The sequence below is a fragment of the Alligator sinensis genome, unplaced genomic scaffold (assembly GCF_000455745.1).
Source record: "Alligator sinensis unplaced genomic scaffold, ASM45574v1 scaffold1377_1, whole genome shotgun sequence".
NCBI classification, from domain to species: Eukaryota; Metazoa; Chordata; order Crocodylia; family Alligatoridae; genus Alligator; species Alligator sinensis.
Window position 1 is genome coordinate 459,121 of NW_005842585.1, and position 5,493 is coordinate 464,613.

The window sequence follows — 5,493 nt, forward strand, 5'->3', positions numbered from 1 at the left end:
GTGAACCCGCTCCCGCGGTGCTACGGGTGAGCGGAGGGGTCTTTCCTAGTGACTCCGCGCGTTTCTCTCCCGCCCCTCCCCCCGCCCTTTCGATTGGTTCTTTCCAATCTCCCCTTCCTTCCGCAACCCCCTCCCTCCCGCCTTGTGCCTACCGGGGGTTCCCGTCGGCTTCCCGCTCCCTTGCGCCTCGCCTCGCCTCCTTCCCTGCATTGCACCCTCTCTAGGCGCCTAACACACACACACGGCTTCCAGCCATGCTCCCCTCTTCCCTGCCCTCCCCGCAACACACACCCCCATCACACTCGCCCCTGCCCTTTCCCTAACACACCCACACTCCTCTCCCAGCTATGCTCCCGTCAGCCTGGAGGCTTGTCCTTAGTCTCCTTCCACCTCTACCCCTGTGCTGCCTTGTCATCCAGTACCCCTCACCTCTATCCCACTTCAGGCCCTCTTCAGCTGAGCAGGTTGCACAGCCCCCAGCCCAGGACTTCCTGGGGTGCTGCAATGCACATGACATTGGTCCGCAGATCCCTATTTCCAGCTTGGTGCCTCTCAGCCACATCCCTCCCCCCGCCCCCTGCAGGGCTCATGCAGCCACACCATGGGAGCTGTACCCTGTATTCAGGAGGCTTAGTGGGCCTTCACTTGTTTGCTTGGCTGAGGTCCTCCCCTGTTCTGCTGGGTCCCATCCCTTCCCTTGCAGATGCAGGCAGGATCCCCCTTGTTCCTAAAAGGGGAGTTACACTAGGCTCTCTGTCTTAGATGTTTGTATAGCTCCTTTTGCTGCAGAAGATTGCATATTCCCATCTGAATCACGTGGCTGTCACAGGTATGGGATGTTCCCAGTGCTGCCACATCCAAGCAGAATGCCAGGGAGAGTAGGGAGAGTGACCCCTTGTTACCTTGACCAGGATCTTGCTGTCCTGATTCTTGCCTCATGGCAGTTATTGTGTGTATTACAGTAGCATTCTGCAGCCCCAACCAGTGATCATGGCCCCACTGTGCTGACAAGTATGGAGAGTCCTTTCTTTTCCCAAAGAGTTAACAATTTAAGGTCTTGTTTACATGGGGAAACTAATTCAGGTAGGGTCTGAGTTTAAAAAAGAGCAACCATTTAGGATTGATTCCTGGTGTAAGGATGGTTTTGTTCTGGAATTAGAGAGCCTTGTTTCTAATTTAATCCTAAATGGGTCAAATGCAAAGGGGTAATCCAAACCAGACTAAACTAAATTAGAATAAAGCACTCTAATTCCAGAATAAGAGAGTTCCCCCATGCTAGGGAATAATTGTTCCAGAATAACTCCTCATATAAATGTCTTCAAAGAATAAGACACTAAAAATGGAGCTAGCAGACAGAAGCAGTGCAGCTTCTTGCCCCAGTGGATTTGTGACTAGACTGGCAAGCAATCCTGCAACAGATAATTAAGACAATGAATTACTTGGCATCCTTGTTTAGTGGCCTTGCAGAAGTAATCTGAAGGATGGGAGGAAAAGCACTCAGTGTCCATGTTTAGGGACGCTGTTCCAGGTGTGGGCCATGAGAGATCAGGAGTGAGCAAAGGAAGCGAGTGGTGGATGAAGCTTAAGTGGTAATGAAGAAAGCAAGTTAGGTGGAGCACACGTGGTGATGATGAAGGCAGAGATTTAGGCAAGGGTAGAGCTGTGCACAGCTTTACATGTGAGGGAAGGAACAATGAATATACTGAAGTGAGAGAGACTTTGGAAATGGGGGGTGAGCTCTCTTACAGAGAACTCTATGGAGAATTGCTGCCTGTACCCCATGGCTTATACTGGTTGTTTGTATTTTCAATAGCTTGTTTTGGACCAACAGGCCTGACCTGCAGAGAATCTGCAGTCTCTTTATCTAGTCTGTGTTCACTTTGCTGAGTATTTCTAAACTGTGCAGGAGCCCTGGAAGAACAGCAGGCATGTAGGCACAGCTGGTAGCCTAGCTGTGGAAAGCGATTAGGAAAAATATTTTGTAGTCACTGCTGAAGGACGGGATAAACTGGTTCTTCTACTCTGTCATCCTAAATGGTTCTGAATGAGGCAACAGTTTGGCAGAGGTAGGTCTGCAGCTGAGTAACCCCATAGCCTGGTGGGATCAGCTGTCATCCTTTAACCATAATGTATCTTATTGATGCTATCACAAGCATCATCCTTCCAGGCAAAAAAGAAATGATAGATGAAACTTTCAGCTGTTTCACTTGTCCTACCAGAAAACATTAGTTTTAGCTGTACTTAAGCCTTGGAAAGGGGCCTGCTAAGATGGATCCTTAAGAGTGATGCTGAAGATTAATTAATTTCTCCTGGCCTAATGATTCATTGTGGGTGTGGTGGTCCCTCTGGCATACTCAGAAAACATTATTTGAAACTAGTGACTCCAGGCTGGGTGCGGGCATGATCACAGCACTTGTAACATTTAACTTCAGCATGTGAGGAAAATCAAAGTGGTGGCTGGCTTCTGAAAGACATGTTTGGTATCTGTAGCTGTGTATATTAATCCTCGCTAATGTTTCAGGGCCTGTACAGCATCACATGAGGATTTTTGGTATGAGAGATGTTTTGTCCTTTGGTAGAGGGATAGGAAAGCCCAAGTGATTAGACCAAGGTTTGGGTTCAGGTTGGAAGAGCCTATGCTCCTTAAAGGAAGGAGAGGGAGTTTGGGATAATCCATAGCAATCCTTTGTGACAAAAGGATTCATGTGGGTATCTCTCAAGGAGCAAACTTTCTGTTGAGTGTGGAAAAGGACTGCTAGAATAGGCTGTGTTACAACTTTACCTCTGACTTGGTGAGCATCCTGGCAACTTGCTTCAAGTTATGTGGAGCGCTTGGTTTTCCTCATCTGTGAAATGGGGAAAATAATACATTTTGTTCTCAGGAGGGTTATGTCATTAATGTTTGCAATGTACTTAAATCCAAAGATTGCAAAGACTCTTCAGAGGCATATTTCACTATAGGATCATGGGCTTGCTTCCTGCTAAAAAGAGCTTTGGAAGGGTGAAGTACCATAGTCCTAGAAAAGTAAATCTCAGCCACAATTAACTTACCTTTACTTCTGACAAGCAGAGGAGGTATGATGCCAACTATAAGGAGACTATAATCTAAAGAAGGAGCAGCTGAGGACACAAAGTCAGGATGTCTGGGTTTTCTTCCCGACTCTGGAGCACTGCAGGACCTTGGGTAAGTGACTTGGCCTCTTTTCCTCAGCAGGTTTCCCACCTGTAAAGAATGCATTGGCTCACCTCAGTGAAGTGCTTTGTAGGAATAAACCCTTCTAAGCACAGAATGCCAGTGCTCATTACTTACATTTTTTATTTTATTTTTATAGTCACACCAGCAACCAGAGTTTAATCGTATGAGGCAGCAGGTGATACAGCAACGCTTATGAGTGACTCTATTTGGGTTTCTTTTCCTTCTTTATGCCTACAACTAAACAGCACTCTGGTCTGTGGCAGATCAGCACTACTGGGCTAGATAAAAGCAATATGTAGCTAGGGTCTGGCAGAAAAGTATGCTACTAGAGCAAAACTAAGAGGATGTTGGGAGTATAGGGAGGCAGGCACAGGGAAAGTTCCTCAGCACAGTGGTTAGGTAGGGAGGTGTGACTAGCCATAGGGACTGAGGGAAGGTGTCCATCTAGTTGATTATTTATGGCAAATCTAAAGCACCCACGGCTGAGGGCAGGGACCCTAGATTGCAGAGCCCCTTAAATGAATGTTTAGAACTGCAGATACAGGGGACTAAAGCAGGTCATGGTTAGCACAAAGGGAAGAGGACATTGGGTGCATCTACACATTCATTAATGCACGATCGTTACTGGCAGACAAGGTTCCTTGGGTGAATCTGATATCTTTTATTAGACCAACCCAACTGGTTGGAGAATAGTTATTAAGCAAGCTTTCGGGTTCAAAAACCCTTCGTCAGGCTGAGGAAGTTTCAGCAGTTGGTGTGTGCTCTTCCTGGATGGAATGGAAAGTAAAGAAGCCAGGGGCTGGGCTGGTATGCATACAAGATAGGCAGTCAGTGAAGATGTAGACTGAGGAGTCAATGGGTGAGAGACAGGCTGGGGAGGGGGCGGGGGGGGGAAGAGAGAGAAGGGGGATGAATAGTGGAGAGAGACCTGGGGAGTCAGATGTCAGGCAGGTTATAATGTGTCATAAATCCAATGTCTATATTTAGTCCATGATTTTTAGTATCCAGCAGGTTGATGAAGTAGAGTTCATAGACTCGTCTCTGGGAAGTGTTCTGTAAGTTCCCTTTGAGGATCAGGACTGAGAGATTGGGGAGAGAGTGGTTTTCTTGTGAGAAATGTGCCCCCACAGGTACTTGGGTATTCCTGTCTTTGATAGATTTCTGGTGTGCGTTCATTCTGGTGCACGGTTGTTGTTTGGTCTCTCCTACGTATTTTCCATCAGGGCATTTGGCGCATTGGATGAGATGTATTACATTTCTGGAGGTGCAGCTGAAAGATCCAGGAATGCTGATGACTCTGTTGTGGGGTGTATAGTAATAGTGGGGGTGGTGGAGGTGTGTTGGCAGGTTTTGCATTTCTTGTCATGGCACGGTTTGGATCCTTTTGGTGTGTTCTGGGCTTGAGGAAGTTTGCTTCTGGTGATGTTAGTGAGGTTCGGTGCTTGTTTGAAGGCTAGGATGGGTGGCTCTGGGAAGATCTTTTTAAGAATAGGGTCTGGGTTACTGGGTTTTTGGTTGTAGCCGTGTTGGTCTAAGGACATATGCAGGCAAGGTTCTTTGAGCAGATGTGATATTTTTTCATTAGACCAACCGAGTAGTTGGAGAAAAGTTCTTAGCAAGCTTTCAGGTACATAACCCTTTGTCGGGAATAGGGAGTCTCTGCAGAGAGTGACTGCACCCAATGGTTACTGTGCATTTAATTGAGTACTTGTATAATCAAGCTGATTATTGATGGCAACTTAGTCCTTGTATAATCAAGTATTAAATAAATGTGCAGTAACCAGAGTTACTGCGCAGTAGCGTGGGTGATCACCTCTTCAGTGACACCACTGTGCTGTAGCCTAATAACAGTAGTGCTGTTGGTGCTGCGACGTACTCCTGCGCAGCATTAGTCTGTGCAGCTAGTGTCTTGTGTAGACATGCCCGTTATGCCTTGCTTATCCAGGGATCCCATGTAATCAACAAGAGACCAACTGGCTGCACGTGTCATTAGACACATGGTCCTCATTAGAAGGGCAGCTAGTCCAGGCCAGGGCCGCCCCCAACTCTATGGCCCTTTGCTTAGCCAGGGCCGGGCGCCAGCGCAGTGGGACACGGGATCCCCTCGGGGCACGTGATGGGGTGAGCTCCCACGCCTGTCCCCGGCTGTGCAAGCCCGGCAGGGTCCGCGAGACAAGCGGTCCCTTCCCTCGGGGCCCGCGCTGGCGGCTGTGCGGTGTAGTGCAGTGCCAACCTGTCCCAAGCCTCAGCAGCTGGTGACCTGCGGGCCCGGCCCGGCCCAGCCCAGCGCCGCCCAC

General features: G+C 48.3%; 1 protein-coding gene across 1 annotated transcript in view; it reads left to right on the top strand.

The window, feature by feature from the left end:
* The first annotated feature begins 1,827 nt into the window (after window positions 1-1,827).
* The window catches only part of ACLY (ATP citrate lyase), a 63,142-nt gene continuing 59,476 nt past the window's right edge, over window positions 1,828-5,493 (top strand). Inside the window, exons 1-2 of the mRNA XM_006032765.3 lie at window positions 1,828-2,066; window positions 3,071-3,184. The gene's annotated coding sequence lies outside the window, so the exon portion shown is untranslated. The remainder of the gene's footprint in view (window positions 2,067-3,070; window positions 3,185-5,493) is intronic.